The sequence below is a fragment of the Mirounga leonina genome, unplaced genomic scaffold (assembly GCF_011800145.1).
Source record: "Mirounga leonina isolate KUSES-001 unplaced genomic scaffold, KU_Mleo_1.0 Mir_366, whole genome shotgun sequence".
Classification (NCBI taxonomy): Eukaryota; Metazoa; Chordata; class Mammalia; order Carnivora; family Phocidae; genus Mirounga; species Mirounga leonina.
Window position 1 is genome coordinate 9,236,319 of NW_023270709.1, and position 20,862 is coordinate 9,257,180.

General features: G+C 44.5%; 1 long non-coding RNA gene across 1 annotated transcript in view; it reads right to left on the reverse strand.

Moving 5' to 3' along the window:
- Positions 1 to 7,154: 7,154 nt before the first annotated feature.
- LOC118027430 overlaps positions 7,155 to 20,862 on the reverse strand; it is a 35,695-nt gene continuing 21,987 nt past the window's right edge. Inside the window, exon 3 of the long non-coding RNA XR_004683822.1 lies at positions 7,155 to 7,648. This is a non-coding gene — a long non-coding RNA (uncharacterized LOC118027430). The remainder of the gene's footprint in view (positions 7,649 to 20,862) is intronic.

Sequence of the window (20,862 nt, forward strand, 5' to 3'; positions counted from 1 at the left end):
AATACCAAAGCTACTCCATTCAGATCTGGACTAAGACATACACATGCCTCCCTCATCAAAATTATTCAATTTACTTTTACAAGTTGTCGCTAATATAATAAAACAAGAAAATTAACTAAGGAGTATAACTATTAGAAAAAATAAGAATATATATAATGACTGTACACCTAGAAGACCAAGAGTCAATTTTTAAAACCTATTATAAGTACTAGAATTTGACAAGGTAACTAGAATTTGACAAGAGCACAAAATTCAAAAGCTCTTAATTATGCTAGCAATAACCAGTTTAAAATGGAAATGGAGTTGCAGGATATAAGATTAATATACATAAATCAATCATTTGCCTATGTACCAGCAATGAATAAGTGGAATTTGAAATTAAAAACACAGCACCATTTATATTAGCTCCCCAAAAAGAAATACTTAAGTATGAATCTAACAGAATATATGCAAGATCTATATGAGGAAAACTACAAAACTCTGATGAACAAAATCAAAGAAGAACTAAATAAATGGAATGATATCCTATGCTTGTGAATAGGAAGACTCGGTAGTATTAAAATGTTAGTTCTTCCCAATTTGGTCTATAGATTCAATACAATCCCAATTAAAATCCCAGTAAATTTATTTTGTGCATAACAAAACAGATTCTAAAGTTTATATGAAGAAGCAAAAGACCCAGAATAGCCAACACAATATTGAAGGAAGAGAACAAAAATGGATGACTAACACTTCCCAACTTCAAGACTTACTATAAAGCTATAGGAATCCAGATGGTGTGGCATTGGTAAAAGAATAGACGAATAGAGAGTCCGGAAATAGACCCACATAAATATAGTTACCTGACCTTTGACAAAGAAGCAAAGGCAATACAATGGAACAATGATAGTATTTTCAACAAATGGTGCTGGACCAATTAGACAACCACAGGAAACAAAAAGAGTCTAGGCACAGACCTTAAACCCCTCACAAAAACAAACTCAAAATAGATCCCAGACAAATGTAAAATGCAAAACTATAAAACTCCTAAAAGATAACATAAAACTAGATGCCCTTGAACATGGTTGGATGACTTTTTAGATACAATACCAAAGGCATGATCCATGAAAGAAAGAACTGATACACTAGACTTTATTAAAATTAAAATTTTTCGGGGCACCTGGGTGGCTCAGTTGTTAAGCGTCTGCCTTCGGCTCAGGTCCTGATCCCAGGGTCCTGGGATCGAGCCCCGCATCGGGCTCCCTGCTTGGCGGGAAGCCTGCTTCTCCCTCTCCCACTCCCCCTGCTTGTGTTCCGTCTCTCGCTGTGTCTCTCTCTGTCAAATAAATAAATAAAATCTTTAAAAAAAAAATTAAAAATTAAATTAAAATTTTCGGCTCTGCAAAAGTGTCAAGAGAATGAGAAAGCAAGCCACGGACTGGGAACAAATATTTGCAAAAGACATATCTGATAAAGGACTGTTTTCCAAAATATACAAAGAACTCTTAAAACTCAACAATAAGAAAACAAACAACCTGGTTTAAAAATAGGTCAAAGACCTTAACAGACACTTCACCAAGAAAGATATCTAGTTGACTAATAAGCATATGAAAATATGCTCCACATCATATGTCATTAGGGAAATGCAAATGAAAACAATGACTTATGAGACTGGTCAAAATTCAGAACATTGACAATACCCAGTGCTGGTGAGGATGTGGAGCAAGAATTCTCATTCATTGCTGGTTAGGAATGCAAAGTAATACAGCTACTTTGGAAGACACCTCGGCAGTTTCTTACAAAAGTAAACATATTCTCACCATATGATCCAGCAATTGTACTCTTTGATATATACCCAAATGAGTTGAGAACGTATGTCCACACAAAAACCTGCACATGGATGTTTATAGCAGCTTTATTCATAATTGTCAAAAGTTGGAAGCAACCAAAATGTCCTTCAGTAGGTGAGTGGGTAAATAAACTCTGGTCTATCCAGAGTGGATAATAATGGCATATTATTCAGCACTAAAACGAAATGAGATACCAAGCCATGAAAAGATGGAGAAACCTTGGATGCATATTACTAAATGAAAGAAGCCAATCTGAAAAGGCTACATCTTATATGATTCCAACCTTATGATGTTCGGAAAGACATCACTGGAAATAGTAGTACTGGAAAGAGTAAAAAGATCAGTCGTTGCCAGGTAGGGGAGGGGTGAATAGGCAGAGCACAGAAGATTTTTAGGGCAGTGAAAATACTGTGTATGATACTATAATGATGGATCCACGTCATTACACATTTGCCCAAACCCATAGAATGTACGACACTGGGAGTGAACCCTAATGTAAACTATGGACTTTGTGTGGTATGACTTGTCAGTGCAGGTTCATCAGTTGTAACAAATGCACCACTCTGGTCGGGGATGTCCATGATAGTGGGGCAGGCTGTGCATGTGTGGGAGCGGAGTATATGGGTAATCTCTGTGCCTTCCTCTCAATCTTGCTGTGAACCTAAAACTGCTCTAAAATAAATAAATATATAAAGTCTTAAGGAAATGGAAAAACCACCTTATTCGTTATAGAGAAGAAAACACAAGATATCTTTGAATGAAGGTAACAAGAAACATGTGCAGCTTAAACTAAATAAGCTACAGAATTTTATTTTTTTTTAAGATTTTATTTATTTATTTGTCAGAGAGAAAGAGGAGATGGAGAGCACAAGCAGGGGGAGCGGCAGGCAGAGGGAGAAGCAGGGTCCCTGCTGAGCAAGGAGCCCCATGTGGGACTCGATCTCAGGACCCTGGGATCATGACCTGAGCCGAAGGCAGACACTTAACCAACTGAGCCACCCAGGTGTCCCCAGAATTTTACTGAAAGACATAAAACAAAATGATCCTGGATGGGAAAACAATGAAATAATATGTATCTTCCAAAATTAGTATAATGATTTATTAAGAATACCCATCAGAACACCAAGAAAATGTTTACATGCTAGATAAATCATCTTAACATGTCTGTGGAAGAATACATGTACAGAAATTGCCAAAAATGGTTTGAAATAAATGGTAAGGGAGCTTGTCATTCCATGTATTAAAACTAATGATTAAAGCCATTACAAACACTGTAGAATTGGCACAGGAACAGATAAATAGATCAGTGAAAGAGAAGAGAGGGTGCCTGGGTGGCTCAGTCAGTTAAGCATCTGCCTTCAGCTCAGGTCATGATCCTAGGGTAGTGGGATCAAGTCCCTCATTGGGCTCCCTGCTCAGCAGGGAGTCTGCTTCTCCCTCTGCCTCTGCCCCTCCCCCTGCCCCCTGCTCATGTGCTCGCATGCTCTCTCTTGCACACATGCAAAAATAAATAAACTATTTTTTAAAAAAATGAAAGAGAACAGAAAGCCCAGAAGCAGAGTCAAGGGGTATATGGGAACTTACTATATGATAAAGAAAGTACATCAATTCAAATGGGGGGGGTGGATTATTTCATAAATGATATTGGCATAACTGGAAAGCATCTAGAAAAAAATTTAATTAGATGCCCCTTTCTCCACACCATATTAAAAAATAAATTCCAAGAGGGAGCCTGGGTGGCTCAGTTGGTTAAGCGACTGCCTTCGGCTCAGGTCATGATCCTGGAGTCCCGGGATCGAGTCCCACATCGGGCTCCCAGCTCAGTGGTGAGCCTACTTCTCCCTCTGACCTTCTCCCCTCTCATGCTGTTTCTCTCTCGCTCGCTCTCTAATACATAAATAAATAAAATCTTTAAAAAAAATAAAAAATAAAAAATAAATTCTGAGAGAGAATAGAATTTTAACTTATTGAAAATAAGCAATAAAAGTTTTAGAATCAAATACCTACAGGGGAAGTTTGCTTGAAATAGAGAAGGTGTTAAGCAAAACAAAAATCTCAGAAGCCAAAAAAGAAAGATTGAGAGATCTGACTATGAGAAAATTTTGCCATGGCATCTGCATGACAGAAGACATCACAAAGTCAAAAGATGAACAAAGACTGGAAGAAAATATTTGTATCATTATGACAGCCTCAGGGTTAATTTCACTAATTTTTTTGATCATACAAATTAACAATAAAAATAGAAGCAACCAAAAAGTATGAAAAATAATATATAGGCACACAATTCACATGAGAGGAAATGCAAAACAACCCATAGTTGACAGAAAAAAATGCTCAATCTCACTAGTAATCAGAGAATTCAAAATGGAGCTGATAATGAGATACCTCTGACAAGCCGGAACAGCATCAGTCTTTGTGAGAATGTGCAGAAGTGGGCACTCTTGTACATTGCTGGTGGTGGTGTGAATTTCTCTATCTTTGGAAAATTAAACTGTTTCAGCATATGTTAAAGTTAAAATTGGGCATACCCAGCAATCCCACTTCAAGATATTTATTCTGCAGAAATAAAAGCTTCAGTACTTATATATACAGGATTTCAGTTGCAGTATTGTCTATAACAGTAAAAAATGAGAAACAACTGGTAAGTCTATCCACAAGAATAGATAAATCAAATTTTTGCATGTAATGTTATGCAACTCAAATGATTTAAGTCTCAATATACAGATCTGGGAAGATAGCCAATATATATTGCTAAGTGAAAAACAAATTGCAAAAATAATAGGTAAAATACGACTCCACTTCTTTAAGATAAAACAATCTGACAGATGATTTGCATTTCTATATAATCAGAAATCAAAAGGATTCACATCCAATTCTGTGATGATGGGGGAGAAACCCGAAGAAAGGGAGAGGATTAAGTTTTTTATGCTGCTCTGTATTGTTTAAAATTGTCTCAATCAACATGTGGTACTTTTGTAATAATAAAAACAAATTCTAAAAGGCGTAGAGGATTGCGTGGCAGGTAGAAAGAGGACTGCATGGTTTTTATACCAATGGCACAAAGCAGCAACCCTGAACAGAGGGTAGCCCCAGCTCTGGTATGGGAGAGGGAGGCACTGAAAGCCCCTGGGCTGCTGTGAGGGTTCTGACTTAGAGATGGGAAGTGTGCGGTCCTGCGTGGTGTCATGAGTCAGTGCCCTATGGTGTCACACAGCACCAAGCCACCAGGCCACTAGGCCACCAGTCCCAAATGCACTATTATCTCCAAGGTCTGTAGGGCAGGGAGGGAGATCCCAGACCAGCACTTGAGATCCTGCTCTTCACTCCAAGGTCACTTATTCACTCCCAAGGTCACATTGAAGCCTATGCCTTTGGCCTCCTAGTCTACCTTTCCCATAACTTCTGTAAAGAAAAATTAAACCTGCGCCACCTGACTGGCTCAGTTGGTAAAGCATGCAACTCTTGATCTCGGGGTCATGAGTTCGGGCCCCACATTGGGTGTAGAGATTACTTAAATAAAATAAAATACCACCTTATACCCGTCAGAATGGCTAAAATTAACAAGACAGGGAACAACAAATGTTGGCGAGGATGTGGAGAAAGGGAAACCCTCTTACACTGTTGGTGGGAATGCGAGCTGGGGCAGCCACTCTGGAAAACAGTATGGAGCTTCCTCAAGACGTTAAAAATAGAGCTATCCTATGACCCAACAATTGCACTACTGGGTAGTTACCCCAAAGATACAAATGTAGTGATCCGAAGGGGCACCTGCACCCCAATGTTCATAGCAGCAATGTCCACAATAGCCAAACTGTGGAAGGAGCCAAAATGTCCTTCAATGGATGAATGGATAAAAAAGATGTGGTTCATATATATAATGGAATATTACTCAGCCATCAGAAAGGATGAATATCTACCATTTACATCGACATGGATGGAACTGGAGGGTGTTATGCTAAGTGAAATAAGTCAATCAGAGAAACAATTATCATACGGTTTCACTCATATGTGGAACATATAGAATAGTGCAGAGGACAATAGGGGAAGGGAGGGAAAATTGAATGGGAAGAAATCAGAGAGGGAGACAAACCATATGAGACTCTTGACTCCGGCAAACAAACTGAAGGTTGCAGAAAGGGAGGTGGGTAGGGGGATGGGGTAACTGGGTGATGGGCGTTAAAGAGGGCACATGATATGATGAGCACTGTGTGTTATACTTAACTAATGAATCATTCAACATTATATCAAAAACTAATGATGTACTATATCTTGGCTAATTGAATTTATAATTTTAAAAAATTAATTAATTTCAAAAAATAAATAAAATAAAATATTTTTTTAAAAGAAAGAAAGATTAAACCTTAGGATCTTACAAACTACCCTAATAAACTCAAACCCATGCTATGAAATTCCCTTGGAGAAATAAATAATTAATATGTTGAGACTTGGAGGCATTTTGTTTACCCAAAGCTGTGTGTTGGTTAATGACCTTTGGCTTATCCTTGACTTGTTTGAGGACTTGCCAGTTAACCTACTATAGATACAGCTACTCATAAACTGAGGAGGGAGATCGGAATTCACAATAGCACTTAAAAAAAAAATACATATACATATATGTACATATATATATGTATTTTTTTTTTAGTATTACAATTTACCTCATCCATTTGATTATTCACTTGTTGAATTTTAATTGAAGGGAAATCTGAGACTCACACAAAGAGAGGAGCCTTCTATGGAGACTTCCATCTGGGGAGCAGATTTATGAGGCCTTTTGAGACCCAGAATAACTTTACTATGATGAAGAACAAGGCAGGGCTACCCGTCCTCTTCCACCCCAACAAAGCGCACTGCGGAACGATACCCAGATGGAAGGGTTCATGAGGCATTATGGTTAAGACCTGAATAAAGCCAAAGTTTTTAGAGTGAGTTCAACAGAACTGAGCTATTCTCTAAGTACTGATTTCTCTCTCTCTCTCTCTCTCCCTCCCTTTTTTTTTTTTTTTTTTTTTTTGGTTTAATGACTTCTCAACCAGGCAGCTGCTCAGGGCTTTGGAAGCTCAATCTGAAATACAGAGAAGGAAGTGACAGAGCGTGATAGAGCAGGGCAATTGCCAGGCTCAAGCGAACATGTGCAGAATGTTATAAAAGGAGCGAAGAGCCAGAAGCCCCACATCGCGCAGGAATGGACCACTCCACCCTCCACAAACCACATGGTGGCAAGTAAGCAAAAAGATCAATGGCTTGATGTGCCCTGAAGTGGAATTAAACGTGGACAATTAAATTGCAAGATTCAAAGCAGGACACAAAATAGCTTTTCCCACAAGTTTATTATCAGAAACATTTCTCCAATCATTTTTTTTGTTGGGCTTTACAAGAGAGCATTGAAAGAGGACACCCCCCCCCCCGCCAAGTGCTATTCCAGGAGACTGGAAAGAGTAGGAATTCTCAGGGTGAACGATGACACAGGATATGAAGATAAGCAGACAAGATGGAAAGCGGGGGCTTGAGCAGATATCTGGGCACCCACATCCATAGCAGCATTATTCACAACAGCCAAAAGGTGGGAACCCCCTGAGCGTCCATCAACCGATGAGCGGATAAACAAAATGTGATGGGTACATACAATGGAATACGATTCAGCCTAGAAAAGGAAGGAACTTCTGGCACGCACTACAATGCGGATGCATCTTGAGGGCATTATGTTCAGTGAAATAAGCCGGCCACAAAAGGAGGAATACTGGATGGTTCCACTTCTGTGAGGTCCCCATGGCAGTCCAATTCGTAGGGGCAGAAATTAGCGTGGTGGTTACAAGGGGCTGGGAAAGGAAGAGAAATAGGGCATATTAGTGTTTCACGGGTACCAAGTTTGGGATGATGAGAAAATTCTGGAGACAGATGGTGGTGATGGTCATACAACAACGTGAATGTACTTCATGCCACTGAACTGTAAACTTAAAACCAGTTAAAATGGTATATTTTATGATATTTTAGCACCATAAAAAAAAAAAGCAGGCAAAGTGACATTCTTCAGGAGTTCAACAAGCCCAGCTTGATCATCTATTCCATGCTAAGCACATGTGTGTGAATAAAGCTCTACATTGAGGAAACAGGATTAATGATCCAATTCAGGTTTGCCTCCCTGCAGCCAAACATCCCAATGAAAACAGAAGAAAGTAAGTACACTCAGGTATTTGAATATCTCTATTCCAAGGTCCGGAGTCCCGAAGACAGGTTATATATTACAAAACTCTGACTTGCTTCTGCCTTAACTCAGTATCCCCGCTCTCATCGCATTTGCCTGTGGCCAAAAACATGTTTGCAAATAATCACTTCAAACGTTTTCAGGATAGCAAGCTCGTACTGTATTAAATATAACCTTGACCCTGAGCACCTTCAGAAGACGCCAAAGTGTAGCTTCCTTGAGCCCTCCTACTGTTCAATCCCAGGGAATGCGCCCCCAGGCGAGAGGGAAAAACCAGCAAGAGACTGAGAAGGTAAGACTCAGCTGAGGGTGATGCCCTAGCCAAAAGTGAGGTTAAAAATCAACCCAGTTCTCTTGAACTTTCAGTGCACAAAACAGCGTCTGGTGGTATCGGGTAGTGGGAAAAGCCAGACAGAGGTGAGTTTCAATCCTAACTCTGCCATGGAGATAATTATGTGATCGTGAGCCAGAGCAAGGGTCTGACCTTGTACTCTCAGACTTCAAGTGGGGGAAATCACTGTAACTGCATAGGGCAGAGTTCTCAGTGGGGAAGACTCGGGGAGGGAGGCTACCCTCTCACCCTCCCCGCCCCTTCACAGACTCCTGCTGGGGGTGGAGGGACAGATCACAGGTGACACAAGGGTACTTTTTCATTGCCTCTAGTAATTATAATACACTCTGCATCCAACAGAGGGCCATTATCATTGTAGCTTTGGGAGGCTTTAATAAAGAAAAATGTTGAACTCATCTGGCAGATTAAGATGCAGTCAATATTATTAATATTAGCTTCCCTCAGGCCTCTAAACAAAGAGGTTTTGGGGGTGCCGGGGCGGCTCAGTCGTTAAGCGTCTGCCTTCGGCTCAGGTCATGATCCCGGGGTCCTGGGATCGAGCTCCGCATTGGGCTCCCTGCTCTGCGGGAGGCCTGCTTCTCCCTCTCCCACTCCCCCTGCTTGTGTTCCCTCTCTCGCTGTGTCTCTCTCTGTCAAATAAATAAATAAAATCTTTAAAAAAAAAAAAAAGAGCCTTTGATTTAAGTCCGTTCAGATCAGGGTCTATAATTTTTTTGCATCCTTTGAAATCTTCGTCTTCAAAACTCCTACATATAACACGTAAAACACGGAGCTTTGCCTTTATCTTGTATGCATTCACTCTCGGATGCTATTTCCTGATTCCTGAGCATCTTCTATGTGCAAGGGAGGTGGGCCTGGCAGGCTGCCTTTGGCTTCTGAGGCCGTGGAAACTAGACCAGGAGCAAAAGGACTTGCTTCCGGGGGGGGGGGGGGGGCGGCAGGTGGACCCAGGTGTGCAGATGTGGCCTAGCCCCCAGCCGAGTAGGTGGAAGATTGCTTACTTGCTGAGGGCTGAAATGACCCCAGATCTGAGGGAAGAAGGCCCTGGGAGCTTGTCCACTGACTCTCTTGTAGCCACAACTCCTATTTCCTTTCAATTCTTGCATGGCCTGAAAGTAAGCCAAACTGTTGGAAAGTTACCCCAAGTAACTCCAACAGAGTCTGAGAAGTCGTTCCTGCCTGCCTTTAGATCCAGCGCAGAGCCTAGGCCCTATAGGGAGCAGAAGCACGAAGAACCTGGGGAGTAGCTCAGCATAACGGTGATAAGCACAAACATAAAGGTTAGCAAGACGTGGATGTAAATATTGGCTGTGTCACTGAACAGAGGGCAACCTTCATCAAGAACCTCACTTCTCTGGGTCTCCATTTCTTTTTTTTTTTTTTTTTTTAAGATTTTATTTATTTAGGGCGCCTGGGTGGCTCAGTCGGTTAAGCGACTGCCTTCGGCTCAGGTCATGATCCTGGAGTCCTGGGATCGAGTCCCACATCGGGCTCCCTGCTCTGCGGGGAGCCTGCTTCTCCCTCTCCCCCTCCCCCTGCTTGTGTTAGCTCTCTCGCTGTGTCTCTCTCTGTCAAATAAATAAATAAAATCTTTAAAAAAAAAAAAGATTTTATTTATTTATTTGAGAGAGGATGAGATAGAGAGAGCATGAGAGGGGGGAGGGTCAGCGGGAGAAGCAGGCTCCCCGCCGAGTAGGGAGCCCGATGTGGGACTCGATCCCGGGACTCCAGGATCATGACCTGAGCCGAAGGCAGTCGCTTAACCGACTGAGCCACCCAGGCGCCGTCCATTTCTTTATCTATAAAACAGGGAAGAAAAAAAAAAAACTTGCAGTTTTGTGAGGATTAACTGGGCCAAAGCAGGTAACACAAGGCTTACCATACAGTAATTGCTCAATGCGTAATAATGAATAATATCACGTGGGAGTAAGTCTCAGGCTTTCTGCTCACAGTAATAATGCCTACCATTTACTGAGCATTGGCTAGATGAAAGGCACTGTGCGAAAGGTTTTATATATATATATCAATCATACATATTCTCTCAGGTCTCACGATAACTGCATGTTTTCGTAGATGAAAACCCCGGGTGTGGAGAACCAAAGTACCCTGCGTGCAGAAGGCCATGGATGGAGCGGCGAGCGGTGCCGGGATCCCAAGCCGCTGCAACATAGAGCCCAAGCAAGGAGTTTAATCCATACCTACTAAATGGGTATGTAACAGCACAGCCCACTTCGCCTCCCTCCCAAAGTGTGAGGGTCCCCCGGTGTGATGTCTGTCTAGGAAGATGGCCAAGTACAAGTCAAAGTTGTTATTAAAAAGCACGGATCCTGGGGTGCCTGGGTTCCTCAGTCGTTAGGCATCTGCCTTCGGCTCAGGTCATGATCCCAGGGTCCTGGGATTGAGCCCCGCATCGGGCTCCCTGCTCAGTGGGAAGCCCGCTTCTCCCTCCCCCACTCCCCCTGCTTGTGTTCTTTCTCTCGCTGTCTCTCTCTCTGTCAAATAAAAAAAATTAAAAAATAGATCTTAAAAAAAAAAAAAAAAAGCACGAATCCTGCTTAGAGACACTGAGCCCAGTGGGGAAGACAGCAGAGTATGCAAATCACTATAACCCAGCATAAGAATTGATCCTCCACGAGAGCAGTACCACTGTGGGACAAAGGGACTTTAAAAGAAGACATTTGCTTGGCCTTTAGTTCACTTCGGTATGAGAGGTCATATAAGAAATAGCTATGACCTACACATATAATTATGTTGCATTCAGACAATTGTGCATCCTAAATGAGTTGCCATTTACCTACAAGATAGCAGGGAACTCGCCAGGACTCTTGTGAGGCCCCTCCTGCTCCTGGCAGCCTGGGAATGGTAGGCTTGATAAAGGCAGAGGCCAGAACCTCTAAGCCATGTGGTGTCAGACAGAGGAGGGGCCTCCCAGACCCCAGGGTCCAACCCCTACCCTGCCTGCAGCCAATGCTTGCCACCCCTGAGCAGGACGGCTGCTCGGGGACCCTTCAGCCTCTGCTGGAATATTCTCAGGGGACTCACCACCCACAGGCACCCCCTCCTATATTGTTATCCTGTGGCTTCTGGCGATGAACCCCACTTAAATCCCCCGGGAAGGAGTCTCCTCTGAAGTGGCTTTAGGAATACGTTCACAGATCAGGTGCTTCTGCCAACACTTGGGAGTTTACAAGTGAGAATGGGTCCCGAAAGCATGTGGTATGTGTGAAGGCCCCTTCTCCAGGCAGACATGGTGGTTTTTGTGGTTTGCTGCATGTGGGTCCATCTGGACTTGTCCCCTATGGCCTCGATCAGCCCATCATGTCCCTGGCCTGCCTATTGTCACAGCTGAAGCCTGCAGACCCTTCCCTGCAAGCCCAGCCCAGCCTCGGTATCCAGGAGCAGGACCGACCCCAGCAGGAGGGGGTTCGGGCCAGTTAGGCCAGCCATCCGACATGTACCACCGTGCCCCTCGACCTTACCGACTCCACCTAACATGTCACCCAGCTATGGTCTTGTGGGTTGCTCCAGATACCACACCCTGACCCTGCCTTTCAGGTCTGGAAAATGAAACCTCATCTCACTCCCCTTGTCTGGAAATCCTGGCAATTTCTGGAAATCTGCCTAGTATGTCAGTTCTTCTCCAATCCCCCTAGGACTGGGGGGTCTGCTTGGCTTTTGCAAGGGATGGGGCGTGCAAGGGATGCAGGCCCTCTGAGGGCCGACCACGCCCACAGGCAGCTCCAACACCTGCTCGGCACCAGATCGCCTGGCCACCTGGGTTTGCTGGATTAGCCTGAGAGGTGGATTGTGACTCCAACCCTTGTGCCCATGCTCAAACTAGGTCGTTATTTTTAAGAATGCTTCATTATAGTACACATGAGGAGCATCACAAGGAATGGAGCAATACGTAAAGTCAGGGCAGGAATCAGGAGCCACAGGACGGCAGAAAGAAGGGCCAGTCTCAGGCAGTGAGAGACCAGAGGCAGACACAGGTGGAGCACCATAATGGTGGGAAGTTGGTGCAGGAAGCCGGGTTCCCAGCCCCCTCCCCATTTTCAAGGGGAGAACAACTGGTTGCTAGAGTAACACTAGACCTTGAAGAGCCTCCCTGTTCTCTTTGAGGCCTATGGAAACGTTCCCCACCTCTCTTCCTTCTCTGGGTCCTCCTCCACCAAACCCCCATCACCTGAGGCAATGCACCTTGGTCTCCTCTCTTCACCGAACTAACTCAGCAATGAGCCCTTCCAGGAAGCCGGTCCCTCCCTGAACCACGGCAGGTCCTTTCCATCCCGCTGCATCCCCTGAGTCATGCCCAGGCCTGTCCTCAAAGCAAGACAACCTGAGGCCCTCACCAGCTTCCAGAAACAGCAGGAACCCCAGAATAGTTCTGCCTAGTTCTGCAGCTGCCCCAGTCTCTTCAGGCAAGTTATATAATTTTCTCTGTGGTTATTTCCTTATCTATAAGCCTGAAGTGAGAGTACCTTCTCCACATACTCACAGGGATGCTGGAAGGGCCAAATGAGGTAATAGAAAGAGGAGTTATTTGAAAGACCAGTAATTATAGGCAAGTGGAAGGAAGCACTACATTTATGATCACTTACTAGCCACTTGTCAGTAGGGAGTGCTGGTCTACCCATGCTGGCGTCATGCTCTGTGCATCTCCTTCTTATCTTGTCCTCCCCGCTGCCCTCTCTGGGGCTCCTGCCCTGCACCTTGGACCCACAAGGCCAGCCCATCCCGCCCTGGTGTGTGCAGGCCCTTCTGCAGCTGCCTTTTTGGACAGTAACCCCTGCTCCACTTCATCAGGGCAAGATCCCAAACCGTGTTTCTCACTGCATCCCTTTTGCAGAAGCTGACCTTTCCCCAGAAAAGTCTAACTTCCCTGGGGTCATCACCATCACTCCAAGAGCTAGCAACTTCTCCCACTCCCGATGGATTCAAAAGTGAACAAGAGGACAAGGACTCAGACTTTGCCAATTTATACCACACTGAGCCCATCAAACTACCTTTCCCCTCTTTTAAACTTTCGCTCCCTGGACTTCATCACAAAAGGCTCAACAGCCCACTCTGGCTCTAACTGACCTCGTTGACTTTCAGGGGATCTATAGCCAGGGAACTGCTCCATTGTTTCTCAAAGCGGGGTCCTGGCACCAGCAGCATCTACATCATCTGGGAACTTGTTGGAGATGTATATTCTTGGGCCCCACCCCAGACCCCCTAAAATTCAGAGGGCGGGGCACACTCTGTGTCTAACAAGCCCCCAAAGTGATTCTGATGTTCACTCAAGTTTGAGAACCCCTGTCCTAGATTATAAACCTTCTCGTCTCCCTGACTGCAGGAAGTCCACCCATGTGCCTTCTCAGCTTGCGTTTAGGGCACAGTTGGAGCCGTCCCCTTAATGGAACAGAGGCTCTCATCCACTGCTGACTTTGAAGGGCCAACAGCAAGTTGGCTCTAATGCCTGCCCAGCCTCTTTCCCCATCCCTTGGCTGATTTCCTATAACAGTGTCTCCAGATGCCCTTCTTTGTCCCTAAGCTCCTATTCCTACTCACTCTCCCTTTCAATAATAACAATGTTCTTTTATGTCCTGGAGAAGGCTGCTGGAATGCAAAAGATCAGGCGCTGTGCTTGGAGTCAGAAGTCCTGGGCTCACCACTTACAGGTGTGTGGTCTGAGGAAATTGGTTAAGTGAGGAGCAGGTGTAAAGTATGTAGCCCGGGGCCCAAAAGGATCACCAAACATCACTGCTCAGGGCCCCTCTCTGCGCCTCTTCCCTTCTCTTGATCTCTGTGTCCTTGTCTGCATAATGAGGATGCTAAGTCCTGCCTGATATGAGCCTCATATCATAATTCATCTGCAAAACAAGATGGTCAACACTTCGTAAACCTTATGCCTTGCCAACCAAAGCGTGGTCCAGGAGCAGTGACATCCCCTGGGAGTGTGTTGGAAATGCAGACTCTCGATCCCCAGCCAGCCTTACTGAATCAGAATTCATATTTTACTAAGATCCCCAGGGGATGCATCTGCACTTTAGAGTCTGAGAAATGCGAAGAAAAGAACTAGAAAAATACATGATATTATGTACGTATTACTATCTTCAATTTCTCCATCAGCCCTCTCTTCCTCTCCACCTCCACTGGAAATAGCAGCCCCTCTCCTAAGCCCAAAGCTGTCTTTCTTAAGCAGCTGGTACATTAGAATCACTCAGACCAATACCTGGACTGAACCCCAGGCCAGTGGGTGAAAGGCCCAACATCAGTCTATTTTTAAATTCCCTAGATGACTGATGCAGGCCTGGGGATGAGACTCCTACGAGCCACCCACACTGCTCTTCCATATCTTCCACTCTATCATCTCTTGGGGAATTTGCTGTCACTCTATTTGCCTAACCTCTTCTCTTCGGAATTGTCCCTCTCTGCCTCTCTACCTGCTCCCCATGCCCCACTTCATCCACGGAGCTCCCCTTGCCATGCCCAGCCCCTAGCTTGCTTTTTCCTTTGGCTCCTGTCACTGTGCCCTGTGGCTTTCACTTCACCAGAGTTTCAAATATTTACTGACATGGGTTTTTAACCTGACAAAAGGACAAAGCCCTCCACCTGGAGGCAAAGTCTCCCCTTGATCTCAACCTCCTTCCAACTAGCACTCTGCCCCACTCTCTGTATTAGCCAATCCCACAAACAAGATGTCTCCTCCTGCAGCCTCCATCTCCTCAAAGGGGTGACACCCCACTCTAAGTCAGAGAGCCTCTCCACCACCTCTCTTCTATGCTGGAGAACTCTGGTAAGAAGTGTTTTTTTGTGAAGAGTTCATTGCTATTGGGTAAACAAGGGAGGATTCTTCAAGGGACATCCAGTATCCATGAAACAATAGATCAAAGAGGAGCCCAAATATGCCAAGGGAGGCCAAGGAAAGAAGAAAGGGTTGGTTGTGTCCCACCTGGGAAACACATGCCCTAAGAGGAGGGATCTGAAGGGACCTTTCTCTTTCCATGGCAAATGAGCTAGAAGGGGGCTCTGCCTGGACCTGAAGCAGAAGCCAGACAGAAGCAGAAGAACATACTTACTTCTCCAGGGAACATGGAGAAAAGCCCATAGGCTGGCCTCTGGCTCTGAGCCAAGGAATCAGGAACTTGCAGCTCTCAGAGTCATTGCCGAGACTAAACAGAGCTGCATGGACAATCGCCGCCCCATGTTGTACCCTCACACACACATACCTGTAGCCTGCAGGTGGTGTTGAATTCGAGAAGCCAGACTTGAAAACAAACCACTGTCCACTCTATGTCAGCTTTTCAATCATTCACTCATCAAGTATGTGTTCAATGCCTTCTCCGTGCTTGTTGAGAGAAACACACACGGTCATGACACAGCCCCTGACCTGAGGACCCCAAAATCTAAAGAGGAAGGGCAAAACAGATTACAAAGTGATGCCAGTGGTTTACCAATGTTGTGAGACACAGGGGAGGGACCCACCTGTGGGGTCAGGAGATAAGGCGAGGTTTATGGTCCTGAGGCCACCGAAACCTCCAGGATGAAAGCAGGGACTCCCAGGGGCTCCCGCCTTAGGAAATGTGATCTTTTTCACCTCTTTTTCTCCTTCCACACACAGTTCACTTCCCTGAAATTGGGAAATGAAAGACCACCATTTTTTTAATTTTTTTTTAATTCAATTTGGTTAACATATAGTTATCATTAGTTTCAGGGGTAGAATTTAGTGATTCATCAGTTGCATATAACACCCAGTGCTCATTCCATCAAGTGCCCTTCTTAATGCCCTTCACCCAGTTACCCCATCCCTCCACCCACCTCCCCTCCAGCAACCCTCAGTTTGTTTCCTAGAGTTAAGAGTCTGTCATGGTTTGTCTCCCTCTCTGATGACTTCCCATTCAGTTTTCCCTCCCTTCCCCTATGATCCTGTGTTCTGTGTCTTATATTCCATATATGAGTGAAACCATATGATAATTGTCTTTCTCTGATTGACTTATTTCACTCAGCATAATACCCTCCAGTTCCATCCACGTCAATGTAATGGTAAGTATTCATCCTGCCTGATGCTGAGTAATATTCCATTGTATGTATGTGTGTATATATATATACACATACATACAAACAAATGAATATATATATATATATATATATATATATATATATATATATATATATATATATATCACATCTTCTTTATCCATTCATCCATCAATGGACATCTGGACTCTTTCCATATTTTGGGAAGACCACAATTTTTAAAGTTTCTCATCAGAACTGTGAAATGGTCATGTAAGAAGTTACATCGATTGCGCTGGAGAGCCTAAAAATTGTCCACTTCCCCAGACCCTTAAACATCTCAGGCACGCTCACTGAAATGTGAGAAAGTCACGCTGATTGGTGAAATGGAACCAAACAGTTGCGCTGGTTACTAGTAAAATTAAATCAGTTGAACTAAAATGTTCGTGTTCAATGGCATGGAATTCATCTTTAATTTGTTTCTTCCTTCTTTGTCTTCCCACTCCAAAGCCATGTTGTTTGTCCCTGTCTCTCCTTCTCTGATGTCCCCAGTCCAGTCCAAGAGACATCACTGCTGCCCTAGTTTCCTGGCCTGACTTGTCCCCCTGCCCCAGTCACCCCTCCAGCAGCCCACTGCGTGCATCATGCCTATCTTGGTAACACATCACTTTCACCAGACCGCTCCCTCCATTGAGTCCTCTGCTAGCTTTCCAAGTTCTCTGCAGAGGCCCCTCCCTGTCCTACTGACATCCTGCCACGCAGCCCTCTTCCCGTCCCTGACACCCCCGCCAACATAGCGCTTCTTCAGAGCATCATCCTTCTGAGCGCCCCGCTGAATCTTTTCCTAGTTACTGGATGGGAAATCTACAACTTGTCTTCCTACTCTGCAATGGAGTCAGCCATTTGTCACTAAGAACCCAGAGTCCCATAGAAACATGTGAAATGTTGCTAGGCCACCTCACTAAAACAGCCGAAAACCAGGACAGAGCCGAACCACATCATTGACGGTCCTCCCTGACATTCAGGGTTTGGGGCGGGGTGGGGAAGATACTTATAGAAACAATGCATCACCTCCCAGAGTCCACAGCTCTATCACCCACTAGACCATGACCCTGGGAAGGCTATCTAACCCTGTAAACATTTGTTTCCTTGGCATCACAGGTTGGGGTTTCCAGGATGAAGTTGCTCAGATGGGGTTTGGCTTATAGGGTATTTATTAAGTAATCAACACTTACAGAGGGGGAAGGTGGAGGAATCAAGGTTGGGCAGAGGGAGAAGCAGAACTGCAAACAAAGCCTCTTCCAGGGCGCCTGGGTGGCTCAGTCGGTTGAGCAACTGCCTTCGGCTCAGGTCATGATCCTGGAGTCCCTGGATCGAGTCCCGCATCGGGCTCCCTGCTCGGCGGGGAGCCTGCTTCTCCCTCTGACCCTCCCCCCTCTCATGTGCTCTCTCTCATTCTCTCTCTCTCAAATAAATAAATAAAATCTTTAAAAAAAAAAAAAAAAGCCTCTTCCAACTCCATGGGGAAGTCTGGAGCATGTGTGGCCCATCAGAGTTGGCCCTTGTTGGGATGTGTCATCAATGTAGACAGTGCAGAAGACACATGACATTGAACAAGAGGTCGATGGCTGGTGGTTCCCCGCTGACAACACTCTCTGCCCCAGAGCCACAGCTTTTCCTTGAAGGAGAACCTCGCAGCGCATGCCTGCCACACTCGTTTGTAGAAGGCAGCTGATAATAGCAAGACCTACCCTCTGTTACGGGCATGAAATAAGCTGAGCATTTAGCACGTGTCATAGCTGGTGGCCATGGCAGGTCTCAGCAAGAAGAGAAAATTTGAGGGACGCCTGGGCAGCTCAGTCGGTTGAGCGTCCGATTCTTGATTTCTGCTCAGATCATGATCTCAGGGTCGTGTGATCGAGCCCCGTGTTAGGCTCTGCACTGAGCGCTGAGTCTGCTTGAGATTCTCTCCCTCTGACTCTCCCTCTCTCAAACGTATAAATTCTCAAATATATAAATAAATCTTTTTTAAAAAAGAAAGGGAACATTTGATAAAAGACTTGAAGGAGGTGAGAAATAGGGCACAGGTGGACAACAGCCCTTCAGAGGGAGCATGTCTCGAACATTTAGGGCCAGTGGGGCAGAAACAGAATGAGCAAGACAGACGGGGGTAGGTGAGGTCGGAGAGGGGATAAGACCACTTCCCAGCTGGGGTTGCGGGCCAAAACAGGTCAAACTCGAGTGTAACTGAATCTCACCGACTCAGAGGTTCAGGAACATAGGTAACAGAGCAGCGTGATAAACAACACCCCAGGGATATAATCAGCAACGTTAAGAGTATGGGAAACTCCACAGGGAAAAAAAAGACTTCATTTCTTCAAAAACAACCAAAAATTGGAAAATCGCAAGGGGAAAAAAAAAAAAAGTAAAGGGGAAACCAGAGACTTAAAAAGACAGGCACTTCCACCAACCCCACTGTATAAACTTATATAAACCTTCTCAGACCCTGATTGAAAAAAAGTAACTGTATTATAATTAATAATCATCATCACCATCTTATAATTGAGAAATGGTGAACCCTGGGTGGATAGTTGATGATAATAAGGAATGACTCTGGATGGTTCTGGTGGCCACATGACTTCGGGAAGAGAGATCGGTAAGCTCTAAGGGGGCCTCCGGTCCCAGTGCTGCAGACACGTAATCAGATAATAACTCTGTCTTATGTTCCCAGATTCCTGTACGCTGTGTGCAGAAAACTCCGCCTGGGGCTATGCTGGACAGTATGGCCAACAGGCCCGGGAACATTCCTGATCTTGCCCATCTTGCCTCTCTTCCTTGTAATATTGTGTGAGAACCAAGAAAACTCGTCCACCTCAAATTCCAGCCATGCGGGCAGCAGAAAACCTTGCAGTGACTCTCTCTGCCTTTAATACCCCATACTTTTTCCCCAGCTCTGAGGAAGCTCTGTCCTCGTGCTCAGGTCCTGAAGGGAAGTCCCTGCCTTGTCTCTAACTTGACTTGAAGACTGACTCTTCACGGATCCCTTCCTACATTTTCTTCCTTAAAAGAAGGTTCCCACTCAGTCTTCTCTGCAAGCCAAATTCATTGCATGTGGGAAAGCACACCCCCAAAATCATGTGCGGTATTTTCTCAAGTATTGTAGGAAGGTTTCTGAATCCGACGATTTCTATGGATCCTTCGCAATAGATTCTGAAAGCACCAGGAACCAGAATATACACAACCACTGGAAGCTTCCCATGCAGGCAATGGGCCTACCAGCAGCCTCTCTCCCTTGTTCAAGCAAGAATCCTTTTTCCTTCATCTGCACGTGATACCCCTTTCCCACAAAACCTATTCGCTTCACTCTCTTGATATACCTAAGAAACCAGTCTTGGCTTTCTGCCTTGTAACATGGCTCTCAAAAGCCATTCCCATGTGGCTAATAAAGCTCACCCTCTCCCTCTTATAAACAGATTTGCATTTGCTTTCTGTTAAGTTAATAAAAATTTACTTGGAAAACACAGTACCCAAGAAAAGAGGAACCAATGGTATTCTTCATAAACACTGTTTCATGGAGGGCAACAGGCAGGAAAAAAAAAAAAAGAAATACTTGAACTAGAATCCATTTTCAGACCTGCCATGAACCAGCTACGAGATACTTTTTGCCTCCTGAAAATTTTCATTTTCTCCTCTGTAAAATAAGGCATTTGGACAACATAATCTCCGTGACCCCTTTTCTGCTCCAAAGCACTTGTGATCTTTCTGATTTACTGCATTGTCTCTCACTCGGCCTTCATCGTTTATTTCCAGCGCAGCGTTAACAGGAAGTTGGTGTGTGTTGAAAACAAAATAAGGTAGTAAATGATTACAATGCATACACAGTAAAGATTAAACAAACCAACTTAGAAAACACGAAGGATAAACACATGCATGGCCACGAAGAGGCACAAATGGCTGATAAATACATGAAATGAGGCTCCATCTCAGGAGCATCATCACCTGGGCAGGTGCAATGAAGGGAATGCTGTAGCTAGAGCAATATGGAGGTGAGAACTGACCACATGCAAAGGCATCTGGACTAAGCATCTGGAAAGGGTTCAAAAGGTCATGGGGAGCCCCTGAGCCCCTGAAGGACATTAAGTAATCAGGAAAATTAAAATTAAATGACATGCCATTTTTCCTCCATCAAACTGATAAAAATGTAGAAGATTGATAATGCCAACTATTGGCGAGGACGTGGAGAAACAGGAATATAATTCAGCTCAAACTTTGGGGGACAATTTTGCATCATCCGCCAAAATGTCAATATCTAGGACCCTTTAACCTGGTTCTGTGAACCTATACCTACTTATGTTACATCACTGTGTGTAATTTAAAAAAAAAAAAATGGCACCCAAACTAAATGTCTTTCTATAAAGGAGCGGTTAAACCCAGTACAGCCATGCTATGAGAGAGCAGCCTCTAGAGAGAATAAT